At 48.4% G+C, this 26,418-nt stretch overlaps 1 long non-coding RNA gene across 1 annotated transcript in view; it reads right to left on the reverse strand.

The window, feature by feature from the left end:
* Window positions 1-3,643: 3,643 nt before the first annotated feature.
* Window positions 3,644-26,418, reverse strand: part of LOC144791262 (uncharacterized) — a 91,453-nt gene continuing 68,678 nt past the window's right edge. Inside the window, exons 3-4 of the long non-coding RNA XR_013602342.1 lie at window positions 15,571-15,621; window positions 3,644-3,813 (exon numbers count right to left, since the gene is read on the reverse strand). This is a non-coding gene — a long non-coding RNA (uncharacterized LOC144791262). The remainder of the gene's footprint in view (window positions 3,814-15,570; window positions 15,622-26,418) is intronic.

Consider the following 26,418-nt stretch of genomic DNA (forward strand, 5'->3'; position numbering starts at 1 on the left):
GCCGATTTGCATTTTCGGAGTTCATCGGAGTACCAGGGAGCAGAAGGGGCAGAGCGGTAGGTTTTGATGGGCCTAATAGGGGCGAGGAGGTCAATGGCGGAAGAGATCCAGCCGTTGAAATGAGTCAATCTGGCGTCTAGGTCAGAGATCGTATCCGAAAGATGGAAAGGGGGAAGATGGGCGGCAAAGCTATCAGGGGAGATCTTACTCCAGTTTCTGCCCTGTGGTTTAGCCGGGCGTATGTGACGATCTTGGCGGTACAGGGAAAACGAAAATGGAATAAAAAAGTGGTCAGACCAGATCACCGGGAAAGGATCACTTATGGCTAGTCCGTCCAAGTTGGTACAGATTAGGTCAAGAGTGTGACCGGCTTTATGTGTGGGGTTACTAATGAGTTGGTTTAGTCCTCCGTCTGATAAGGCGGATAGAAAATTGGAAGAAGTGGAATCCGAGGGATTATCCACGTGGAGATTAAAATCCCCAAGGAGGGTAAAGTTTGCATAGCGCGATGTTGCTTGCAGAACATAATCTAAGAATACGGGTAGATGGGATGTTTTAGAGTTTGGGGGGCGCTAAACTAAAAGACCAGAGAAGGTGAAATTGGCCGCTATTTTAATACAAAAGGGGAGTGCTTCAATGCGATCCAGTTGTATGTAAGGAAAGGAAGAAATATTCCAGTGAGATCTGTATATTATGGCAACTCCACCTCCAGGGTGGGAGCCCTGTCTATTAGCGCAAAGTATACAATAGCCGGGAGGTATGGCTAGGTGTATAGCGGGGATAGTTTCGTCCCCTAACCAGGTCTCAGTTAAGAATAGGAGGTCCCACTTTTCCTCTTCCAGGGTTTGGGCAATGTCGAGGGAGTGTTTTACTAGGGAGCGGCAGTTAATCATACCAGACTTTATTGATAAAGAGTTAATAGTCGTCTGGAACATGAGGCATTCATGCCGTGAATCATCAATGGGTTGTCCTGGACTACAAGATGTAAAAGGTAGACGGGGGGGGTAAAAGCCTGAGGTGAAATAGGTGCTGGGATACAGTGTTTGGGCTTCAGAGTCTTAAGCGTAGCACTATCGTAGGAGATGGGGATTGAGGAATCGCTGTGAGAGACCGTGCTTGCGTCTGCGGCCGCATCCAGGTCGCGGACGGTCGCAGACGGGCAGGACTCTGGCACGACTCCGGCGCAGGTCCAGCGCGTCCGCTGATCGCGTCCGCTGCGCGGAGGCATTGCCTTCCGTTTTTATAGTGGCCAATAGAGAGCGTGGAAACGCTGCCCCAAACCAAGATGGCCGCCAAAGTCGATTCTACCTGGCCGAGGCTCGGCTGTCTCAGCGCCCAAATCGGCTGAGGGTGATCCGAGTATCAGGGTGAGTCGATAGCGCTTAGTTAGTCAAGCGGGGGGCAGGAGGAAGATTACCGCCACTTCTTGAATCAGCAGGGTAAAACAATTACAATTTGTTTGAACGGTGCAGCTAAGCTTCGTGTTCAAGCCAAGTGCAGTGGGATTAAAAGCTGGGAATTCAGCAAGGTTTTTAAAAAGTGCAGAAAGTAATAACAATCAAACAAATAAAACAACTACCTCCCGGCTTCCGCCTCAGGGGGGGATTAAATGCACAGTGAATTTATGCAGCACACACATAGAAATAAAGTGAAAATAAAACACAAAATAAATCTTAACCAATTATTAAAATTTAGTAAAATGTAATACATTATTTGACACCAAAACAACAAAAATCTAATCAGTAGAACCTCAGAGATGAATCTTCAAAGATTTATGTGAATATATCACCTAAAAGCCCAAAGGGCCACTTGTGGTCCTCAGACTACAGTAATGTCACAAGTTCAGGCAAACCATGATAGAGCATGATCCTGATACAGGGTCCAGGTAATTTCTGGTGAAAAAGTTACTGTGTCAGAGTCCGGCGATAAAAGTTCAGAAAGAGGAGCAGGAGGCCGCGAGCAGCAGGGAGATCCTCACGGATGGTCATCGATCTGCTGTGAAGACCAGGCCAGGTGTCACAGGCGGTCATTGCTGGAGCATCGCATTAGGGGTCACCACAGGGTGGCAATGCTATAGTACAGATCTCATGATGCCGTTTGTTGCTGGCAGTTGCTGTAGCACATAGTATCTTGTTCACCAGAGCTTTTCATTGGAGGTCGTTGAGGACATTGAGACCTTGGTGCAATGGGCCCATTTCTCCTTTTCTTCACAAGAGAAGTTCAACTTTTGCCAGCCAGCAGTCCAGGGGAGGCAACTCCGAAGGATCAGGTACTCACTCCAGTAGAGGCCAGCAGGGCTAAGGAATGTCCAGTTGCAGGTCCAGTGCAACATGTCTGCTTGGCAATTGTAGGGAGGTCTCTGGATTTTGTTATTTCCCTGTCGCTCAGAACAGGGGGTCAGTCACCTAACCCTTGGAGTTGCTCTGCCTGGGATGAAAGGAACAGGTCCAGTCTGCCTTCATAGAGAGCAGGGCAGTCCTCTGGCAGCAGAGCAGTCCTTCTGTAGCATCCACAGCTCCAGATGTGTACTGAAGAGAGGGCCTCCGGGTCCAATATTTATAAAGCTTTTAAGTTGAAGAAACTTCTATCTCCCCCTCGATGGCTCTAGAATTTCCTTTCTCTCTGCCCTGCTCCCAGGGATGACTGGGGTTACACTAGGCTATTATGAAGTTCTCTGTGAGTGGGATGAGACCGCTCATTTGAAATATAAGTTTGGTAGGTGACAGCTCAGCCCCCATTCATCGTGTCAACATGTCTCATCCTACCAACACCCAGTCCTGCTTTGTGACACTCTCTGGGAGGAATATACAAAAGCCAACTGCCAACTACACCTAATAATGGTTGTATGATGTTTCTACGCATTCCGTTGCAACAAATGCCTTTACCACGCATGCGTTACAACGCGAATGATATTCCCACGCATAACCTTTACCACGAATATTCCTTTACCATGCATACTTTTACAATGATTTTCATTGTAAATTCATGCATGGTAATGGCATACTCTTGTTAAAGGTTATTCCCCCACCCCTAAACATTTCTTACAAATACCCCTCCCCTGCCCTTAACCTTAAAATCGGACTCCTTTGTTTTTTCTAAATCTAAAATTCACCTTACTTCTCCACGCGTCACTTCTCCATTTTCTTCCGTGTTGACGTTGCACGTTGTAAAGAGGAAGCAGAAGTGTCTTTTTTGGGGGGGGGGACTGCCCCCAAGCCCCCTTTTTCCTTTGTGCACCGTTTTTAGGGGGGGAGACCCCCCAGCCCCCATTTTTATTTTTAGCCTTTAACACATATGCCTTTACTACATATCTCGTAGTAAAGGTATGCGTGGTAAAGACTATTTATGGTAACCACGCATGCGTTGTAATGCATGTGTGGTTAAATTATGCGTGGAAACGGCCACGTTGTAGTGGCCGTTTCCCCCTAATAATGTAAACCAGAATACAGACTGTAGACATCAAATGTCAGGATGTAAAAATGGCAACTTTCTAAAGGTGTGTTCAACATTTATTTACAGTCCATTTTCCATATATTATATGTCTCGCCAAAACCATCGAATAGAAGACCAGTTTCTTCAGATTTTGCCCTCTTTCTGCAGCACTCTCAACACCATAAAGTATATTGGAGGAGCTTACCTTAATCTCAATTCCCAATGCTATGATGGTTACTTTACTCGCATGCTCCCAGAAAACCTTCATAGCTGGGCAAAGTACATACATACAGATCGTCCTCATTTAAAAGGCCACACTTCTGAAATGCATGCTTCCAGGTTACAGCCCATCTTGCCACATACTTGGGTGTCCAATAACCCCTGTGTAATATAAAAAGATGTTTCCCATTGAGCAAGGGTGGGGTGACAGTAACATATAAAAGCTCGAAAGATGCCTGCCATAATCATCCCAAGTCCTCATTTGGCAAGTTGTTGGCCCATTTCATCCAGGCAGTGGTACCTCCATTATCCTCTGCCTTGCATAGCAGCTCGTAACACTTCTTTCCTTAGTATCCTGCTACTATGCAGATCCCTTTCCTAACCTGGGTCTATAAAGGTCCCATCCTGCCTTAACAAACTATACCATGAAACAAGCTGCATATACCTGAACCAAGATAGCCTGCACCTTGATCAGCATCTTGTTCCGCCCCTAAGATCACTCCATGAATTTAAGCCATCCTTATCAATCAAGTCATTCCAGAATACACAGTTGCTCTAAATGGAGCACTCAAAGTATCATTTAGACAATGAGGCATGCCTGGCGATTCCCATATTGGTGCCTGGCCAGAATAGTATGCAATTGCCTATTTATTCTGTATCTGAACCAGGACCTTGCTCAACTATTTAAAACTTTCAGCCTTACCTTTGTAAAGAATTTTGGGGCACCAAACTTATTTAAGAAGCCATTAAGACTATTTAGGCTTATCATCATTGTCAGAAAACAGCTGCACCACATCTGCAACCTCTGGAGTCCCAAGTAGCACCCTAAAGGTTTTTAACTGTGCTGTGCTGTTCTTAAAGTGAAATCGTCACTCGAATATGCTGAAAATATATGTACATGATGTGCTCGTCATTCTCGGTCTTTTGATACCAAATTCGTCATGTTTCCACGAAGTTTTAATTCTCGAGTCCAGAACGATTACACGAATCCAGAATTTTCAGAACCACGCGCCTCAGCCCAATCCATCTTCTCCTCTACAAGTCCAATGTCACCCTCCCGTGCTTCCCACACCTTCTGCAGAGGGTCGGGTGAATTGTTCATCAGTTTCTTGTAAGTCAATGATACTGCATTTTCTATCATGTGGTTCGAGAGGAGCTGATCCTCCAAAGAATCCGACTCTGGCAACTGCTCCCCCTCCAGTATGTGGTGTCACAAAGTGTGACTATTTTTGTAAATATTTAAAGTGTTCTGACTAAGCCGTCTCATATTCTTGCTGTAGAACCTCGAATGTAACTAATAGTTGACCTCTCCACACCTCGCCTATGTGTTCAATCAGCTCCCATTTGGAGAAAACATGCAGGCCCCCAACTTTTTGTGGGAGGTCACTGTCCCACAATGGGTACTTGTCCATTAATCTGTCATCCCACCCCAGGAACCTAGTGGCTTGTTGCCTGCCATGCCCTCACCACTGTCTGGGTGTACAATGGCAGGGTGGCTTCATGTCCCCTTTGGTAAAGCAGTGATGAACAGCCCTGCATCCCCAGGACCTCCCTATATACACGGTATGCTGGCTCAGTACTATCTGTGAACATCCATACATTTATCACTATTGTTGCAACTGGCCCTTCTTGCAGGGTTATCCCCAAACTTTTTGCTTCTTCCTCCCTTCTTTTTCCTGACCTGTGGCTGTTGGCAATAGGACGCTGCATATGCTCCCTGTATAAATTGTTATTGTAATTGGTTATCCATGATTGGCATATTTGTATCACCAAGAAGTCCCTAGTAAAGTGCACTGTGTGCCAGGGCTGGTGATACAAATGCTACAAGTGGGCCTGCAGCACTGATTGTGCCACCCACATGAGTAGCCCTAAAATGGTGTCTCAGGCCTGCCACCGCAGTGCCTGTGTGCAGTCTGTGAACTGCCATGTCCTCCTGGTCAGTGTCCCCACTGACCAGGCCTAACCCTTCCCTTTCTGTGCACCTTGATCACCCCTATGGAAGGCCCAAGGTACCCCCTTGGGCAGGGTGCAGTGTATGTGAAAGGTAGAGCATGTATTGGTGCAGGTGACATGCTCTGGTAGTGAATTACAGCCATTTAAGTTTTTCACTATTGTAAGGCTATCTTGCCCATAGGCTATTATGGGGAATGCTGGCTACAGTGGCTACCAGCATATCTTCCCATAGGACCAAGATAGGACATAAAAGTCTGGTATCCCTGAACTCAGAATTTAATAACACATCTTTTAGGAAAGGTGTTTTTTAAATCCTGTGTTTGAGAACAGCCCTTTTAGAAAGTAGCTGTTCTCTTGTCTGACCCTTCTGTGTGCCTTGGCCTGTTTGTGAATTGACTGTCTGGTTTGAGAGTGACAGGGGCTGGGGAGCCCCCAGGAGGCTGGCTGGGTCAGCCCTGAGCTGAATGACTGCATTTGCAACTTGAGTGGTGGGAGGAGATAGCACCTGGGCCTGAATAGGGCTGTGCCTGCCTTCCACAATCCTGGCTCCACCTCTTGCTGGGCGGCTGACAACCCTGTCCCTCAGTCTGAAAGGAAAGGAGAAGCCAGGAAAACAAAGTGCTCAAGGAACACCCAGAACTGGTTCAGACCGGGCTCAGGGCCCACTTGCACAAAGAGAACAAAGACATTTAGGGGTATAAGTACAGGACCCCGGACAACAGAAAATTAGATAATCCTGTGTTGGACTTGGCCCTTCTGGCAGGTTCACCCCTAATCTTTTTGCTTTTAGTATATGATCTGTGTTAGTGATTTTTGGGTCTCTGCGCACTTTTTCCCTGTGTCCCAGGGTAAAGTGCGTGCGTGTAGTAAGGCTGGCCTGCCCTCCCATAGGAATGCATGGGGAATGTGTGTGTCCATGTTAGTTCCTGATGTGTGGGGAGTGCAGGCTCGAGTTTGGTATGTGCGAACTCGTGTGAGTGAATGCTGCGCAATGGTATGTGCGGCTTGTATGTGTCTAGTGGGGAAGTGCCACTTCTAGACATTGATGTGTGTGTGTGCAGTGAGGGTGCTGGAGCGTGATTGGCTGGAGCTGGCTGGCAAGCCTGGCTCCAGGAAGTCTGGATGGGTCTGCCCAGGAGTGAGTGGAGAGATCAGCATGAGTGATGTGTGGGAGGGTTGCACCTGGTTCCTGGTGGGGCTGGGCTTTCCCCACACAATGCTGGCTCCGGCCCCTGTGGTGAGTCTAACGACCCTAGCCTCCCCAGTGAATAAAAGGGGTGGTTGGGCCATCAAGGGTGCTCCAAAACCAGCTGCAACTGGTTTCCCCCCACCCTGCACCCTGAGACAAAGGATTTAGTGGTATAAGAAGGGGCTGTGTCCCCTTACAATTTGTTCTGCTTTTTGGATACTAGCTGAGGGGGCTGCTACTGTTGCTGGGGCCAGGAGGACCGCCACTTGGATTGTCTCCCTGCCTGGAGACCCAGTGAGCTGGCTCTGGGCCCAGCCTTGCCCCCTGCCTGCCTCCAGACCTTGCTGGAGCTTTTGCTTTTGCCTCTAAGCGCTTGGGAGCGTTTTTATTGCCTTTAGCGCTTGAAAGCGCTTCATTTTGGATTCCTAGCGCTGGGAGCGCTTGACTTTGCCTTTAGAGCACTTGGGAGCGCTCTGGTTGCCCAGCCGGTGCCCATGCGGCATTTGCCGAATTTGCTGCGCTCGTTATTTTACGAGTGTCCACCTCGATTTATTGCTATTCTTTAAAGCCGGTGCCCACCCGGCATTGCCCCGTTCTTATATTTTCATTTATCACGAGGGAGCCCACTCCTCGGATAGTGAGACCCCGCCTGCCTGCCTGAAACGAGCTGCCGTGCTGCCCGCGGCGACCCGGAAGTGTTAGGCCAACCGGCCAATTGCAGCGCTGCCCCCAGAAGGCCAACCGGAAGTCCCGCCCTCGGCGCCGCAGCGAGACCAGAGGAGAACCCCGGGGAGAAGCAGCGCGAGGAGACGCATCCACCCCAGGAGTACCGGTGAGTGCTGCTCCAGTTCTCCGGGACCAGGGCCATTGCTGCATATCGAGCCAGAGTTGTCCAATGAGTGGGGCTATATCTTTGTTCCCGAGCCCCCGAGTGGGGCTCCTACGTTGACAGGCAGCATTTCTTTGTGTAGAGCTGGTTGAGGCTCTTGGGGGCATTTGCATTTGTCTCAGAGTTCCCCGAGAGGGACTCCAACGACGCCCTCAGTTATAGTTTAGAGCCCACGAGGCTCCAGGACCCCGCAGTTGTTTGTCGAGCCCCGAGAGGCTCCCGGCCATATTTGTTTTACGAGTCCCGAGAGACTCGAGGGGCCAGGTCTTTGTTCTTCGAGCCCTGAGAGGCTCCACCCCCACAGTGGATTCACGAGCCTGCGAGGCTCTTGGGCCCCAGTTGTTCTTTGAGCCCTGAGAGAGGCTCTGGGGGCATTTCATTATTTTAGAGCGCTGAAGCTCTTTAGTGCCATTCTTTTTACTTTGCAGAGCCCAGCGAGGCTCCAACGTTGGCCATCATTGAGTTACAATTGTCCAGCACTTAGTGGACAGTTGCTACGTTTAGGCTTGTGTTCCTGGCTGCCTGCGCAGCCTTCCCTGACAATTGGACTCAGGGGATTTGAGCCCTTGCGAGGCCAGTTGGCCTGAGGGACAGCTCTTGTGTTGTGCCACGTAATTCTGGCGCATTGTGATTGATGTGCCATGTGCACCCATCGCAATTTATGATTTACTTGCTTATGTGATCCCTTTGCTAAATGTGACCTGCTTAGGTGATTGACTTATGCTTCCTTCCCTTTGCTAAAAGTGACCTGCTTAGGTGAATGTATTTTAAATGCCTCATGTGCAATATGTTTATGTTTAATCCCCTTTGCTAAAAGTGACCTGCATAGAGGAGTGATTATGGTTTATTACCTTTGCTAAATGTGACTTGCTTAGGTGAATGTTTTAGGTTTCCTTCCCTTTGCTAAATGTGACATGCTTAGGTGATGGTGTTTTCCTTCCATAGGTCCTGAGAATAAGGTCCTAGCTCCCTGCGTGATTTTCCTACAGTGTTTAGGGTTGCTTAGAAGGTATTTACCCGTTACCAGTAGTTACTGGTTGTGTGCCTCATATATTATTTGTGTGCTAGTCATTATATGTCTATGTGCTAAGTGTTATACCTACAAATATTATTTCTAAAAAGTGCATACCCCTGACAGTGGTCCAAGTGGCCCTGTCCTGTACATAATCCCTTGTAAATTCTGCCCGTGCCTGTTGGCACATTGTAAAGTGTGTGGTGTTATCTACTGTGTTTTTATTATAATACAAAGGCTATTTTTGATATAACCTTGTGTGGAGTTTCCTTTGTGGTGGGCCTTGGGTGTTGTTGCTGGGTGCACGCGCAAACGCTTTACTCATCGCCTCCGAGATTAGCCTTGCTGCTCGCGTCACGTTACCTAGAGGGTGAGCAGGGGTTATCTTGGTGTGTAACTCCCTTGCCCTGACTTAGAAATGGTGATCCCTGACTGACTTTGGCGTGAGCCTTGGCCGGCCGGGGGTCCCGTTTCTAACATCCTGGAATCAAGAAGGAACCTCTGCCAAGGAGAAAGCTGAAACTGAAGAAGGAAGACTGTCCTGCTGTTGCTCTGCTCGACTGACCTGCTGTTGCTTTGTTGCCAAGGAGAGGGGAAGGACTTTGCTTTGTGCTGTGTCCCCTTGCTTGAAGGAATCTCCAAGGACCTGAGAAGAGCTGGCTCCCCGTTTTTGAAGTCCCAGGAACAAAAGGACTTCACCCCCAGCTTCCCTGAACTCTACTGAGAGAGTTCTGTCCTTCCTGGAGTGTGTGGCCCATGTGTGGTGCTTCTGGAAGTTGTAGCTGTGTTGGGGAGCTGGAAACCAAGCTTTTAAAGACTTTCTACAAGTTTTGCCGCATCGCTCGCTTGCGGAGCGCATCCCCGACAGTGCGAGGAAATTCCCGCTGCTACGAAGGCCGAGATCGTCGCAGCGCCTGTTGCCGCTGCCAGAGCTGTCGCATCCTTCGTTTGCGGGATGCACCAGACCGGTGCGGCAAGATTACCATCGCTGCGAGTGTCGTCGCAGAGCCTGTCATCGTTGGGTGAGATCGCCACACCGCTTGCTTGCGGACCACATCACTTCGCTATGAGTGTCATCGCAGAAGCCATCGCATCGAGGAGCTGCGAGAGAGAGATCACCGCTGGTCCGCGCATCGTCGCATACGGAACCTACACACCGGAATCCATACAAGTCCGCCTTCCTCCCCATACAGACCGGATTCATCGCAACACACCCGCTGCTGCAGCGGAGTTGTCGCATCGCCTCCCCAGGGTCTCAGGACCAATGCATCGCTTGTTTTCCACCGCACCAGCTTCTGCTTTGGAACTTTGTCGCATTTAAAAGGTACTGTTGGCCAAACGTGATGGAACTGTGAACTTTTCACGCAACTGTGGATTATTTTATCGCAACCTTAAGAACTCTTTTGCAACCATATTCTTGAACTGTGTATGTTGGATTTTTGTCGTTTTGGTCTTGTGTAGTTTAGATTAAATACCTTTATTTTTCTAAACTGTTGTGGAGTCAGTTTGTGGTGTTTTCATTGTGTTACTGAGAGTGTTGGTACAAATACTTTACACATTGCTTTTGGATAAGCGTGACTGCTTGTGCCAAGCTACCAAGGGGGTGAGCAGAGGTTGTCTAAAGAGTGTTTCCTCCTTACCCTGACTAGAAGCAAGGGTCCCTATTTGGACAGTGGTACCTATCTCTGCCAACTAGAGACCCCCAGTTCAAACAACTATCAATTGTGCTGCCCAGTAATACTTGCATATATGTGGCACTGACTGTCCCCCCACGTACGCTCCATCTTAACAGCTTACAGAGTGAGATTCTTGAACTGCCCCATCCCACAGGAGTTGTCGCAATTCGCTATCAACTTTCTTTAAAAATGTCAGGGGGACTTTTATATGAGTTGTTCTGTACAACAAAAGCAATTGCAGGAGGATCATCATCCTAAATAGAACTGCCAACGTCAACCTGTAGGCAGTCCAGCTGCAGGTATAGGTTTCTCTTAAGAAATTCTTCCACATTGCTTGTGATATAGATGTCCCATAAAGATATTTTTGAGCAATAACCTGGCACAGGGCGTCTCATACATACAGGGCGTTAATTGCTCCAATCACGATGTCAGGAGCCCATATTTCTTTAAATAGGCCCACAGATATACCCAATTCAGCTGGTTGAAAGCTTTGGCTGCATCCCAAGTAATCAGTGCTAATGGAAATTGATAGGTTCTGGGCAGGTCAATAGCGCCAGAAACCTGGTAGACTAAATGGCAGTTGGAACTGGTACTTTCTGGTTGCCTGAGGCGGTGCTCAAGCTAGGTAAAACCTACCACTCCGGTCAGGGCTAGGTAATGACACAAACAAGAAAAACATCACAGCTGTGCGGTACAACTATTAGCAGGCTGTTATCATGCCACACACTCTCCCACACAACACTGTAGTGAGGTGCAAAGGATATTGGCAAGTCTGTATGATGAACACTCACACACATGCACTCAACACTGTAACGCGGAGCAAATGATATCCGGCAGGTCTGTTGATAATATGAATGGGAACCTTGTTGCAAAATCCCTCCCACACCTCTCAGCCCCCCCACAACTCTGCCCAAAGTTAGAGTAAAAAACCCACACCCCTTACTATACCTTTTTAAGGCAGCAATCACACTTAGTAAGGGGCCTAGGGGAGAAGGCTGGAGTAACTGTCAGGGTAAGCAGGCAGCAGTCAACAAATGGGGGTTGGCCACCAATTTGGCAAGTTCACACCCATTTTTAACAGAACAGAAATGGGATAGAGCTGTCCCAGTTCAATCAAGAGTTCCCCAATTCGCCTTCTGGCACCAGTCCAGTTATTTTGATCCACTTCCGATCACTTTCAAAGGAGTTCCTTAGCTCAGTCACTTACTGCCATCACCCAGGCCCGATCCAGGTGATACTACCTGGCAATACAAAGTTGTCCGGCTAAGTGAGGAGAGGGGAGTTGATTCACCGTGCTGAGGGCAAGATGGAACACTCAGTATGGGGGGGTGCAGTGGTCCCTGCACTCCACAGGAAGTTATACACAGCGTCTGGTGTGTATTGATCTGAATTGCACCAGACAATCAGGTCACAATGAACCAAAAGTTGGGTTCGCTGTTCCTCCCTGGAAATGAGGCACAACATCTGGTGCGTGATGATCTGAGTCGCCCCAGACAATCTGGTCCCACACACACGCACACACAGTCGCAAGTTCAGTAGTCCCGCACGAGATAGAATAAGGCACTACTACAGATGAGCCCTCACCTCTGAGGGTCGTGTGAATCGGACACCGCACACAATAAGCATGCAGTCAGCGTGTTGTAGGAGTGATGCATGCTGTGGCAAGAAATGAAAGACAGAATGCTGAATGAATCAAATATTCACCGCCAGTTAAGAGATATGGCTTAATACTATCATTCTTTTGCTTACTATGCCATCTCAATTTTGACCCAGCCATATGCAAATCAGTCTTGACCCTGCTCTTCATGGGAACAGTCCAGCCCAAACTGCCAAGGTGGGTCCTCCCTGGACCGTAAACAAGCATCCTGGAACCGGTTTAGGGTAACACCCCATATCAGCCAGGCTAGTTGAAACCCAGTGGCACAGCGAGCAAGGGACCCATGTCTGGCCATACCCATCCCACTTAGTGTTAAAAGTGCTATGGCAATAAATGATGGAAGGAATGCTGAATGAATCAAACATTCACCCCCAGTCAAGAGATCTGGGTTAAATCCATAGTCACCCCAGGAGAGAGATGCGGAATGGACGACGAAGAGGGCATGCCGAGTCCTTCACCCTGTGAATCTGCCCACCACCAAGTAAATGCCTGTCCGTACTGAGGCCCCATGATACAGGGGCCACACTTCTTGGATGTGGGCATGGTTTGGGGCCTCCGCATAAGGCAATCCAGTCTCCAGGCACAATACTTAGTTCCATACTCACACAACGCTGTAGTCAGGATCCAGGAGACAAAGTAGGTGCTTGAGAGGGCACCGCTCTCCAGGTGACACGTGTAGATGTTGTAGGTCCCTCACGGGAGTTCTTTGATGTCCCTAAGACTTCCATAAAGAACACAGGGCAAGCCAACAAGGCCTTGGAGAGCATACTTCAGGGCACAACACAGCAGCAGGTAGGTAGCCCAGGCTAGTCACTATTCAGGAAGGGTGCACGGTCCGTTCCAATGGCAGTCTCATCCTTGTGCACAAGGTTCCTTTAGTAGATTGCACCACACAGTTCCAGGATGTCTAGTCCCATGTCCTAACAAGTGTTTCTCTGCCCTTATGAAGTATGGCACCAGTAGTTGTACAGTATTGTGCCTTTGAAGTTGGGGGTGTGTCAGAAGGTTCCCCCTTGAACCACACGTCTCCCCTAAATTTCAGTCCTGTATGCCATGAGGCCTTGGAATGCAGATCTTAATCTTTAGTGGGGCCATGATTTGGCTTCTCAGAGGCCACGTGTCAAAAAACCTCTCCATTCAATCTATCCAGCCAAGTCCTCCAATGGCAGAGGTCTATCATTCCAGTTGAATGCCCAATGTTTATGGCTTTCTCTGGGGAATGCACAAATGTGCTCCCCCAGCCTCCAGTGTGGACTGAGTCAAACTAAAAGGCACAGAAAAGAATTTAGCGCAGAAAAATGCCCACTTTCTAGAGGTGGCATTTCTGAGCTATTAATGAGAAATCTACCTTTACCACAAGGGAGTATTTCTCATTGTGAATCCAATGATAGTAAAGTACATGAGGTTGCTCCAATGTACTGCAGCTTAAAGTAATCCAAGCCTAACATGGTGGTGCTTCACTACCTGGGCAGGGAACACATGTGTACCTGCCCTGCCTTTCACCTATCACTTTTTCCACCCCCCTCCACCAACAAGGCTCACCCTTGAGGTACTTAAGCATTAGTGAAAGGCACCTCAGCATTGGCCAATAATTTAGAAAGGCCAACCAGAGCGTAAGTGCAAATGCGCAAATTCAGGCCTGCAATTGCAGTCTTGAGACATGTTTGAAAACACTGTAATGCAACTCTCTGCTATAAGCTGAAACTGTAGATTAAAATTCACTCAGCAATTCCCCCATGTTTACCCATGGAAGGAGTAGACCTTCTGGGTAGGGAAACACACCTGGGGATTATTCACTACCTGGGCAGGAACACACGTGTACCTGCCTGCCTTTCCCCTACCACTTGTACCACCCCTCAGGGCCTTACCCTAGTGGGGTCCTAGTGGTAGTGAAAGGCCCACTCAGCATTGGATATTGATTTAGAAATGCAACTGCACACACACACAGTCCTGCAATACAGGAGTGAGAAATGTTTGAAAGGCAATTCTTGTGGGTGGCACAATCAGTGCTGCAGCCTGGTAGTAGCCAGTGCAGTACCTGCGCTAGGTATGTGCTATACCTCTTTACAGGGTACTCGCATGCACAGCACCTAAACCAATCAGGTAAGCAGCACTTCCTAGCATGAGAAGGAAGGACCTGCTTGCTTTCACAGTTATTTACAGTGGGAATGTGGCCAGAGTCCTAAGGCCATAAAAAGAGAATCAGCAAAAACCAAGAAGGGCCATGTCTAAACGTGGCTCAGTTGTCTACCACATGCAAACTCTTCTGGTCATCAGCAACCAATTTCCCCAATGTAAATCCAATACTTCTATAGCGCACAAATCACCCCGATGGGGTGTCTCAGCGCTGGGGGCAGTTGGGAAGATTAAGCAAGCAATTGCACAGAGTCGCATGGTGCTGGGCAGACCCCTGCCGCCGGAGCCGGGGATCAAACCGTGATCCCCAGCATCCAGCATCAGTCGCCCTGGCCGCCAATTTCCCCAATATCCCAGCCAGCCTCTTAGCCAATATTGAAGCATTGACTTTATAGCACACATTTAATAATGGTTTTGATGATGTGACTCGCCGCTGGTAGGGGGTTTATTTAGTTTCAGAATCATTATCGTGGCTTCGGCCCATAATGGTGGTGGGTCCTGTTGCATATTCAATATGCCATTGGAAATCTATCAGGAGGCGGAAGACTTACCGGACTGTTTTCCCAGTTTCGAGGTGGCATAAACAAACAAAAGTCAATTTTTTTCATTCCAGGTGTACAACCCAGAAGTAGACATAGAAAGAAGACCAGGCCAGGCGCAGTACTCTGGGACAAAATAGATCCAAGTAAGTGACGTGCTCGAGGTCTGGAGAGGGGAGGAGCCTTTGTTGGAATCAGAACACTGCCAGGAAACAGAGAACATGGGAGAGGAAGATCTCTACAGAGCTGAGATGAGTGAAGAGACATAGGTGAAAGCAGGAGCCATACAGAAAAAGTGGAACCCGCAAGCAGCGGGATAACGGAGAGCAGTAACTGCCCAGAGAGCCACCTGAAGGATGCATCTCCCAGCCACGCTCCCAGGTAAGTGGGAGGGAGGAGCCGTTGTAGCGGGGCCTAGAATAATGGGGAAATCTGCCTTAAGAGGCGCACACCTACAGGGAGATTCATTAAAGGCAAAAGAGCTTTCCTAAACTGGGTTGTATGAAAAACCGTGCAAGAAAACAGGCTACAATTTGGGCAAGTCCTCAACCTTTAAGAGGCTTCCCCAGTTTATTTTGTGATGGAATGGAGTCACTTGGGTAATACCTAAAAGACCCCCAGACCGCAAGGAAGTTCTCTGTAGATAGGATACTTCCATGAAACTTCAGTTATAAATTATTTACTTTGAGACATTTTTTGTATAAGTCCCTCCCGGATAGGCAAGATAACCTTGTGTTGATACTGGCACCTTTAGTATTTCGTCACTAACCTCACACTCTAAGTCATCAGTCCAGGGAGACGGATAGCACCTACTAATCAAACTTTCTAAATGGTAAAAACCATATGACCACCTTGATGGTCAACTTACCTGAACTCTCCTTTTTGTCGAGGGTGTCGTGGACCAGGAACTCCATATAACCTAAATACGGAGGAGGAAGAGAAGAAAATAAGAACCCATGTATAAATAATCAACACCTTTACCTGTACAAAATAAAAATCGTCAATCCTAATCACACTCTTCATATCTCAAGTGACAACATCTCACACTAAACAGCTCTTCCATCATGACCATGTAATGCTCCCAGGTTAAACCACCAAGACCAGAGGATTTAGTTCTCTTGACCCTAGCTATTGCTGCTCTGACCTCCTTCTCCATGATATTTAGTGCCAACACACTACCTTCCTGTGGATCCAACATGGCCAACTGCACTCCATCAAGCAAAGCATCCTTTACCTTCCCCCATCTACCTCCACCTGATCCCTATAAAGGTTCTGATAAAAGCTGTGAAAAGCATTGGCAATCCCCTTGGTGTCTTCTTTGGGTCCAGCCTCTAATGGAACCTGTATACTGACTATATTATTTCTAGCATGATGTGTCCTAATTTTCCAGGTTTCGATCTTCCCACCCTTATCACCATATTAGAAATTATAGAGGTTTTTATCTTCCCATCTCTCCTGCACCTTCCTCTCCATTAACAATTTATAGCATTCTTTACACTCTTCCAATTCAGCTGTACACTTCGACTGGTCGACTACTGAACCCACCTATTTTTTTTTAGCCTCCAGCTTTTCCAACCGTCATGACAACCAACGCTCCTCTTCCCTTTCAGTTTTAAGAAAACCGGTAGACCAACTCGCAATAACCCGAACATAAATGCCTTGTGTACATCCCATACATTATTTATTGACGCACTCTCCAGGTTAGTATTCATCAAAATGAACATACTTTCTTTCAGGCGCTGTACAGAAGAGGGGTCACCCAAAAACCTCCTTTCCATTGCCCATCTCTGTTCCCTAACCATTTCTCCCCAATCTAAATTCCAATTTCACTAATGCACTATCAGACAAAAATTAGGGACTATACTTGGCTTTTTTAACTTTGGTAGCTATAACCTTATTCACTACTGAGATGTTGAAATGGGAGCTTTTACCGTATTTTTTACGGTAAAGAGAACATCCTCTTCTGACCCTCTCTTTCTCCAAATATCCACTATGCCAAGATTTTCCATATTACTTTTAAAGATCAGACACCATTTTGTTGGCATTACTACATCGACGTCTAGTTGAGCAGTCTGATGTTCAAAAGAGTATTAAAATCACCTCCCCGCATAATTGGATCTTTCCTCTTTAGTTTCTTCTTAAACAGCCTCCTAAGCTGACCTGTATTGTTAACATTGGAACTGTAGTAGCCTCAACAGGTTATTGTATTCCCCTCCTCCATCTGGAGTGAGCTGATAACCCATCTACCATCTATATCTACCTCACTATCAAGCACCTTTATGATTGTGTTTCTTCAAATCACAATAGCAACCCCCTTATTTTGAGCTACTTGTGTTGTACAGACTACTTGCTGAACACATGCCTGTGCCTTGACTACTCTTTTGCTGTCTGGCTCCCCCAGATGGGTTTCTTGGAGGATAATGACCTGCGCCCCACAACTTGTCATATATTGCAGAATACATATTTGCCTCCTTTGGGTCCTCAGCCCATTCACATTCCATGGGATTAAATTAACCTACATCATTTCCTTCCACAACCTGACAGCCAAACAAAACATTTTCGAAGCCAAACCCCTTCATTACTTTCAATAGCAGGCTAGGCAAAATAAGACCATCAGCATTATAAAGACTTTCCTTTTCCATGTTTGCCACTGCTCCCCATCTGTGTATCATCCACCTTTGGGAACCCTGCCCCCCTTTGATTAGTTTGGTTTTGCTTAGCCTACAACGCTGGTGGACAGTCCCAGACATTGAGCCTGAAGCTACTTCCATTGGCTGACCAACGCCTTGCTACCCACATAAAAACATTGGAGCTCCTCAAGTAATAAAATTAACAGTGGCTCTTCAAACATGTCACCTGTTAGACCTGACATCATTGGCGTGAGTCTCCCTTTCATTTTTGACGGATTTCCTCCTCTGTTTTGACATATTGTTGCTGGTTGTATGTTTTGGGCCCTGTGCCACTGCTAATCAGTGCCACAGTGAAAGTGCTCCCTATGTTAAATTGATATACTGATTGGATTCCATGATTGGCTTATTTGATCTACTGTCAGCCCCTAGTACAGTGCGCCAGGTGTGCCCAGGGCTTGTAGAGAAAATGCTGCTGGTGGGCTTGCAGCACTGGTTGTGCCACCCACAGAAGCAGCTTGTAAAGTGTGTCTCAGGCCTGCCATTGCAAGGCCTGTGTGTAGTCTGTGACTACCATGTCGACTTGGCCAAGTGCACCCACTTGCCAGTCCCTAAACCTTCCCTTTGATTCATATTAGACACTCCTATGGTAGGCCCATGGGCAGAGTGCATTGTAAGTATAAGGTAGGACATGCTCTGATGTGTGTAGCATGTTCTAGTAGTGAATTACAGCCATTTTCGTTTTTCACTATTGAAGGCTACCTGTTCTCATAGATTAGAATGGGCAGTGAAGATTGTTACATCCCTACAATCCTAACTAACTCAGGGAACATGGTAGAAATTCGAGTTTAGTAAGCCTGAACTCAGAATAATAAAATACATCTTTTAGTAAAGTTTATTTTAATATTCTGTGTTTGCAAATATCACTTTTAGAAAGTAGGTATTTGCTTGCCTAACCATTTGAGCCCGCCTCTGCTGACTTGTGTATTCCTTGTCTGGGTTTGTGTGTGACAGGGCTGGGGAAATTCCAAAAGACAGTCTGGGACAGCCCAGTGGTGATTAGGGAGATTTACCTCCAAATGGGAGGGGGGGAGTGCACCTGGGTCCTGAATAGGGCTGGGCCTTCCCTCCACAATGCTGGCTCCACCCCCTGTGGCTTGTCTGATGTCTCTGCCCTGCACAGTGAAAGAAGGAGAAGGGGAATCTTGTCAACAGAGTACTCCAGAGCTGCATCTTCACTCCCCTGTACTGGCTCCACCTCCTGTGGGGCGTCTGATGTTTCAGCCCTGCACAGTGAAAGGAAGAGAAGAGTCATGTAAACACAGTGCTCAGGAACTGGTTTAAACTAGGCAGTTTGTCTTCAGAGAACAAAGGATTTTTTGGTATAAATATTGGGACCCAGTCCCACAGACTTTAGATCACTTCTGGAACAAGAAACCTTTCTGCCATGGAGAAGAACCAAGGAAGCTGCAGGAGTTTAGACTGCCCCTCTGCCAGTGTGCTGTTTGCTGGGTTGGCCTGCAGTGGTTGCTTCATTGCCAAGGGAAAGGAGAAGGAACTTTGTAAGGACTTTCATCTACAGAATATTTCCCAAGGGCTTGAACTGTGCTTGCCTCCTGCTGAAGTCTCCGGGCCAAAAGACTTCACCTCCAGCTCCCTCTTGAATTTCCTTGCTGGGAATTCTGACTCCAGTCACTTGTGTGCCGCTGGGAGCTGGAAGCGCGACGCATCGAGAAGAAGCGTGTCGCCGCCGCAGCTGAAATCATCGCAACGCCGGAGAAGCGAGAGTTCGTCGCATCTCCCTGGAAGCGTGTGTTCATCGAAGCTGTCTGCCGTCGCATCGCCGGAGAAGCGCATCGCAGGGCCTGTCGCGGCTCCAAAGTACAGAGTCGTCGCAAGCCTGTTGGGGCGTCATCGCATCGTCATCGCATCGCCGCATCAAGGGCGCCATCTTCTCGCATCGCAACTGGATCATCGCATCGGCATCGCATCGCATCGCGGCGCCATTTTGCGCACCGCAAAAGGTCGAGAATCTACGCATCACCTCCGCACCGGTAAGGCTCATGACGAGTTCCCTACTCTGCGCAAGCATTGAGGAAGGACGCAACCGTTCCCCCGGGTCACGGAACCGATGCATTTCCCCTTTTGCGAGCCTTTTGTTTACTTTGCGTGCCGCATCCAAGAACTTTGTTGAGAACTTTGTTGCATTTACCATCAACTTGAATTAAGAGACTTTTATCATCTTTTAAGTAACCTTTAGTACAGTATTGTGGATTTTTGTCGTTTGTGGTCTTGTGTTTAAGTCTATATAAAGAATACTTATTTTTATAAAACCTGTGTTGTGTCCATCTGTAGTGTTATCACTGTATTACTGTGTATATTCACAAATGCTTAACACACTGCCTCTGAGATAAGCCTGTCTGCTCGTGCCAAGCTACCAAGGGGGTGAGCAGGGGTTATTAAAGAGAGTAATCCCCTTGTCCTGACTTAGAAGTAAGGGTCCCTATTTGGACAAAGATGAAAACCATTGCCAACTAGAGACCCCCAGATCTAACATCACCCAACAAGTTACCACCGTTCAACCTCATGCCCAGCTGTTCCTAGAGGAAATGTAGCTTCTAAGTTACCCTAACCATTCTCACCTCAATCTAATTTCTGAACTAGCAGGTGACATCGCCCTTCATCAGCCTAAACTTTAGTTGATATAAACTCCTGTATCAATCTGTCCACACTCTCTTTATCTCTGGCAATATGTAGTTTCTTATTCCGCAGTACTTTAAGGGATGCAGAAAATCTCAGCTGGGCCTTAGCCCCCAACTCCTGAAGCTCTTGAATCCTCCTCCTGAAATGCCATTGTCTCGTCTCTGTGGCACAGCATATACTGACCTAATCTCACAAGTACAGTCCTTATACAGTATGTGCCCACTTTTCAAAGCTGCTGAGAAAACCACTTATTTAACCAGGTATGAATGAAAGTTAACAAGGATCGTCCTCGATTTTACTCCTATTAGGGTTTAGTCTGCAGAGGTCTCTATGTACCCTCCGTTTTTTTAAGACCCAGGCTTCCCAACAGAGTATCCATCTTCCCCTTCATTATTCCTTCTTGAATTTGTGAAATCCCAAATGACTTTATATCTGAGCCCCTGGCCCCCTGAGGCACATTTATAATCCTAATGTTATTTCTCCTTGCCTGGTTCTCTAATCTCTCAACCGCCGAATACACAATTTCGCCGGCCTAGGCGGTGAGTCATGTGCAACGGTCCCCTCTTCTCCCCCCTTTTTTGAACAGCTGTACCCGCCGGACTCTGACACTCAATAGGCCTTTTGGAAATCAAACTTTATACTTATGTCCCACCGCATGTTTTGATTTGCCGGGGTATAAAGTGCCGGTATGTGAACCTTTCAAGCGGTGTTTTGATTATGACAGGGTCCTGAGTATAGCAGTAGTTGTGTTTTCCTCCTTTTATTTTCCATGATTTTAGATTTACCCGTGCGAGCAATTTGGTTTTATGGTTAACTACAGTAAATTTGAATCATGAGTATGGAATAAATGGCAGTATCGATTAGCACGACTGCCATGGACTGGACTAATGTGATTTGACTCATGTACTGAGTAAGAGATGCAATATTTAACATAACACTAGTCTAACCCTACTATGAACGAGGGTTATTCTGACAGATACCTCACTATTGCAGGTGTGGTTCCCTCTCTCCCGCCCGCAGCCCTCTGGAGCCATTGGCCCCGCCCGTCCTCACATGATTTTCTTAGGAGGTCATCCTTTACCCTGCTGCTGTAATTATGTAGATGAGTATCTTTATTGTCACCACCCCTCTAGACAACATTAAGAAATCCTTTAGCTTTCTTTAATTTTACCCGTAGGTGCCCCACCCCTTTCACTTCAGTCCTGAGGAAGACCCCGAAAGTAAGGCTCACAAGTACTTACACGCATTCAGAGGTCGAAACGTCAACACTATTTTGACGCCAGTATCATCAACAGTACTTGATTTGTTGTGTCTTGTTGCCATATATGGCTATGTAAACTATTGTGTGAATTATTTGATTTATCTTTTTTGGCTCTCAATGATGATGAGAACGGAATAGCAAAATGGTATTACGCACTATTCCTTAAATTCACTACCTTCACCTAAATCACCCACACCTTAACAACCCTTGTTCCATCCCTCTAGTTGGGCAATTGAACAATGTTTTCAAATGTGTTTCTAATTGGAATATGTGTTCAGTGTGAATAAATAACACCGTTACAATGATATATGTACTGCTTGATTTTGTTTGCATGTAATTGTATAGTTGTTTGTTTACATGATTTGATGCAACAATAACTGGGACCACCCTTCATTATACTGTAGACCTCTACACCGGCGCACTTGTAAAAAGGGCTTGTGCAGAGCCAGCACTGCGGCAGCACATCTGCTTGTAACATCCACAGACTTAGAGAATGCACTTTCTTCCCAAACAGTCCTCTGTTCCCTGGCGTGCCTCTTCCGGGACACCTTCATAGGCCTAAAAACCATGAAAATCGAGGAAGCGAAGAGCAGTGCACAAGACTGGTGGGAGACCACTTGAGAGGTGAGGAGAGATGTGTAGCTGCGGTAGGGCAGCGTGAGGGGCATAGTGTTATTAATTTTCTTGCTCTTTCATTTTAATTCACTCTCCGTTGCTGGGTTTTTTCCTTTACCGAGGCTCTGGCCGACGCGCTTCATGTTTGGCATAAATCACTCAATTCCCCGTGCCATCCACCTCCACCTCCCACACATTGCTGCTGCTCCGACAGAAGAAATCAGATTGCATGTGCCCCCTTGCATCCTGAATCAAGTACCTTGGATACAATATGAAAGGTTGCTGGAGATAGTACCCCTTTGGAAGTGCTCTTACAGAAGGAAAAATGCAGACGCCATTGCAAGATGCACATTTACACTTCCTGTTTCAACATCATCAAATTCCAGGCACATAAGTACCTCCCTTTTACAGTCTTTATTTTAGCATTAGAGACTTGTCTCACAGAAGGAAGTGTAGCTGAGTGGTCTAAACCGCAGGATTAAGGCTCTAGTCTCTTGGGGGCCTGTGTTCGAATCCCACTGTTGCCAATGATTTTTATTCTATTGTAATGTCTGTATCGTATTTCGTTGATGTACATGGCTATAGGAGATTTTTATTTTGAAAATATTAGGATCTGATCTCCTCGCGCAATAACCACTCTACGCGTCAGCGTAGAAGGCCATTTATTAGGACAGGCATGACATTCACAAATCAACATAACATCATTAACTTAAACCATCCCCCCAACATCCTGCCGTTCACCCATCATCCACTCACGTGCTCCACCAGCCACTCCCAATTCACACCACAACCTCTTTGCATATCATTCACTTCCCCCTTTCACTTTCCAACTCCTCCATCATCTCCATCCATCGCACTCCTGTCTACCACTACCCCATCCTGCACCTGTAACCCCCTCCCCGGAAGGGTGATTCTGCCTGTCATGGACTCCCCACCCCTCCCAGGTCCCGCAAACACCCCCTATTGTGCCATCCTGTCCTAAACTGGCATGTTGCCCCACTTGGCAACTTAACCAAACGCCCAGCGTCCCCCCTTGCAGCTGTGTAGGGTGGGTGGGCGGCAAAACTGACTTCTCCCTGAGGCACTGAGGACAGGAAAAAGAAGTCCTTCCCCTCCTGTCCCCCTAAATAGCCTCCTAACCCCTCCCACCCCTGACCTAAACCCCCTACCTAACTTCTTGCCTGTCCTGTCTCGCACGAACACCCCAGGGAAAAGACTGGTCTGCCGACCTGCTTTCCCCGGGGGCCACATCGCGCAATAACCACTCCACACGTCAGTTAGCGTAAAAGGCCATTTATTAGGACAGGCATGACATTCACAAATCAACATAACATAATTAACTTAAACAATCCCCCCAACATCCTGCCTTTCACCCATCATCCACTCACGTGCTCCACCAGCCACTCTCAATTCACACCACGACCTCTTTGCATATCATTCACTTCCCCCTTTCACTTTCCAACTCCTCCATCATCTCCATCCATCGCACTCCCGTCTACCACTCCCCCCATCCTGCACGTGTAACCCCCTCCCCGGAAGGGTGATTCTGCCCGTCATGGACTCCCCACCCCTCCCAGGTCCCGCCACCCAGGGAACCACCGGAGGGCGGTTACCTGCCCCACCAAGCGTGCACCTTTCGAACTCAGTCCCTCTTACACCATATCGATTCGATCCACAAAAAACTAATCAGATTCCGCAGTTCCATCAGGTAAAATGCATTTCCCATGTGAGAAAGGAGCACGCCGTCGTCCCGGAAAAGAAGTGGCTGTTCCAGCTGAAGCCCGACATGAGCCAGCACTTTGATACCCTGATCCGCACAGAAAAGTCTCATTGTTCTGTTCAATTTTCTGCTGGCCCTTTCAACGGCCGCAGGCTAGAGTGCACCCCTCCAGATCCTTTGTGGGACAAATTCAGTCCACACAATACAGGCGCCAGCCAGATTGCATTTCATCGCCTACAGATCCCTCTGCATCAAATGCAACAGTGACACCCCCGATTGCTTCACCAAGTCATTTTCCCCCAAGTGGATGATAAGCATGTCCGGGCAGCCCAGCTGCGACACTTTCCTTGTCAGCCATGGCAGCAGTTCACCCCAGCGCATTCCGCTCTTACCCCACCATTGTACTTCGTGTTGGCTGCTCCTCAGGCCCAGGCTACGGCCGTACACCTGCCTGTCAGCGTATTTCGAAGCCCAGTGCACAAAAGAATGCCCAACGACCCAGGTGACTGTCTTAGCCCCTGGTCCACGAACACAACCTACGAAGAGAAAGAGATTAGTACCCCAGCATAACAAGGAAAACAACAATCTGCGCAGCCGGCCAAGCAGCACGCCCCACGCCCTCACTTGCGTACGTAGCGCTCACAGCACCGCGACCGCCATCGACCAATCCTCCGGATCTCCTCCCACGACCAACCCAAACCCACCGCCGCAGTGGCTGCCCCAATCCGAAACGAGTGCGTGCCAAACCGAGCCGGATCCCTGCCCAGTCTCCGCAAAGCCAACCGCAAAACCGCCAGCAACTGGAATGACGTCAAGCGCTTCCGTGACACGTGCACAAAAATCTCCCCATCCGACCTCTGCACTCGACCACAAAACCCCAGCCACTCTCGCACCGGGCACACACCTGCACACCCACTCTCCGACAGCCATACCCATTTGCCCCGACCCACCTGGTCCGTCTTAGATTGCCCCAACCATATGCCCAACCGAACCCCATCCACACGCACATCCGTAAACATCCGTCCCGGCGCCCCTCGGGTCCCCAGCAACTCCGACACCCGAAACGCATCAAAAACATCCAGATCATGCACAGACGAAACAACGCCACCTCCTTCCCATCACAACAGAAATGCAACTCCCTTAAAACCTTCTCCAACAAGTCAAACGTGACCGCCTCACGGGGCAACTCCCCCCACCCATTTCCGACCACACACAACCCCAACCCTTCAACATTCGACTCAGCAGATCCGATCTAGCTGGATCAAAACCCAAATATACCATGCTGTAGAAAGAAACTTCCGCCAACTTGCCAGCAATCGTCGTCTGCGACAATCCCTTATCCATGCAGTCCAACACATATTGCACCACCCCTCGCTCACACATATCTTTGGGCAACCTCCACGCTCCTTCCTTCCAACCCACAAAGGCCCCAAACTCAGCCCATGCCAACCTGTACGCCCGCCTAGTGGACTCCGCCAACGACCTTTCAACCAACCCAACAACTCTCACTCCCCCCATGCCCAGATACCCTCCGGCACCTTGGTCTTGCAAGCTTCCGCTCCCGGCGCCAGCTTCCTGAAGCGCTGCCACTGCGAACGAGATAACGCATCCGCAATTTCGTTACTCGCGCCAGGCACATGTTGCGCGCGAAACAGCACATTGAAGCGCAGACACAGCAGCATGAAACTTCGCAGCAAGCGCAGCACTCGCAGGTCCCTCGCCTTTTGGTTGTTCACCAAGTCCACCACCGTCATATTGTCCACATGAAACAACACCGACCTGTTCATGAATTCTGGGCCCCACACCAGCAGTGCAACCAACAAGGGGAAAAACTCCAGAAACCCAATGCTCCTGCCCTGGCGCAGCCAATGAGCCGGCCACTGCTCCGCACACCAGCGACCGTCCCAGAAGATCCCGAAACCTGCCGCACCCGCCGCGTCCGAGTAGAGTTGAACCTGCCACACCATCCTGTCCCGCGCAAAATCCAAAGACACACCATTGAAGTCTTCCAGGAACACCAGCCACACTCGCAAGTCCGACCGGAGCCCCAGCATGACCCTGATCCTGTGGTGCGGGAGGGCCGCCCCCGACATGGCCATCCCGAGCCGCCTACAAAACGTCCTCCCAGCCCTCACAACTCTGCAAGCAAAGTTCAACAATCCCAACAAACGCTGCACAGACCTCAACTCAATCTTATGGACCTCGAGCACGCCTCTCAAGGCTTCCTGCATCTCTGCCACCTTCCGTACTGGTAAACGCGCCTGCCAAGTCACCGACTCCAGCTCAATTCCAAGGAATGTCAGACAACAACTAGGCCCCTCCGTCTTCTCCGGTGCCAACGGCACCCCAAAATCCTGCGCCAACAACTGGAACTGCTGCAAACATGCTCTACATTCGCCAGATCGATCCACACCTACAAACAGAAAGTCATCCAAATAGTGGGACACCAGCCGGTGCTCACTGTGGTCCACGAAGGCCCACTGCAGAAAGGAGCTGAAAGTCTCAAAGAGCGTGCAGGAAATCGCACAACCCATCGGCAACACCATGTCCACGAAGATGGCCCCATCAAACTGCATACCCAACAAGGGGAAATCCGCCGGATGGATGGGGAGAAGGCGAAAGGCCGACTTGATGTCACACTTGGCCAACTCTGCCCCCCTCCCGCATGACCTCACCAAACCAATGGCATCATCCACTGACGCATACAGCACTCTGGAGTCCTCCTCCGCGATAAAATCATTCACAGACCCTCCTTCCGGCCATGACAAGTGATGAATCAATCTGAACTCC

Source organism: Lissotriton helveticus, chromosome 11, assembly GCF_964261635.1.
Source record: "Lissotriton helveticus chromosome 11, aLisHel1.1, whole genome shotgun sequence".
NCBI lineage: Eukaryota > Metazoa > Chordata > Amphibia > Caudata > Salamandridae > Lissotriton > Lissotriton helveticus.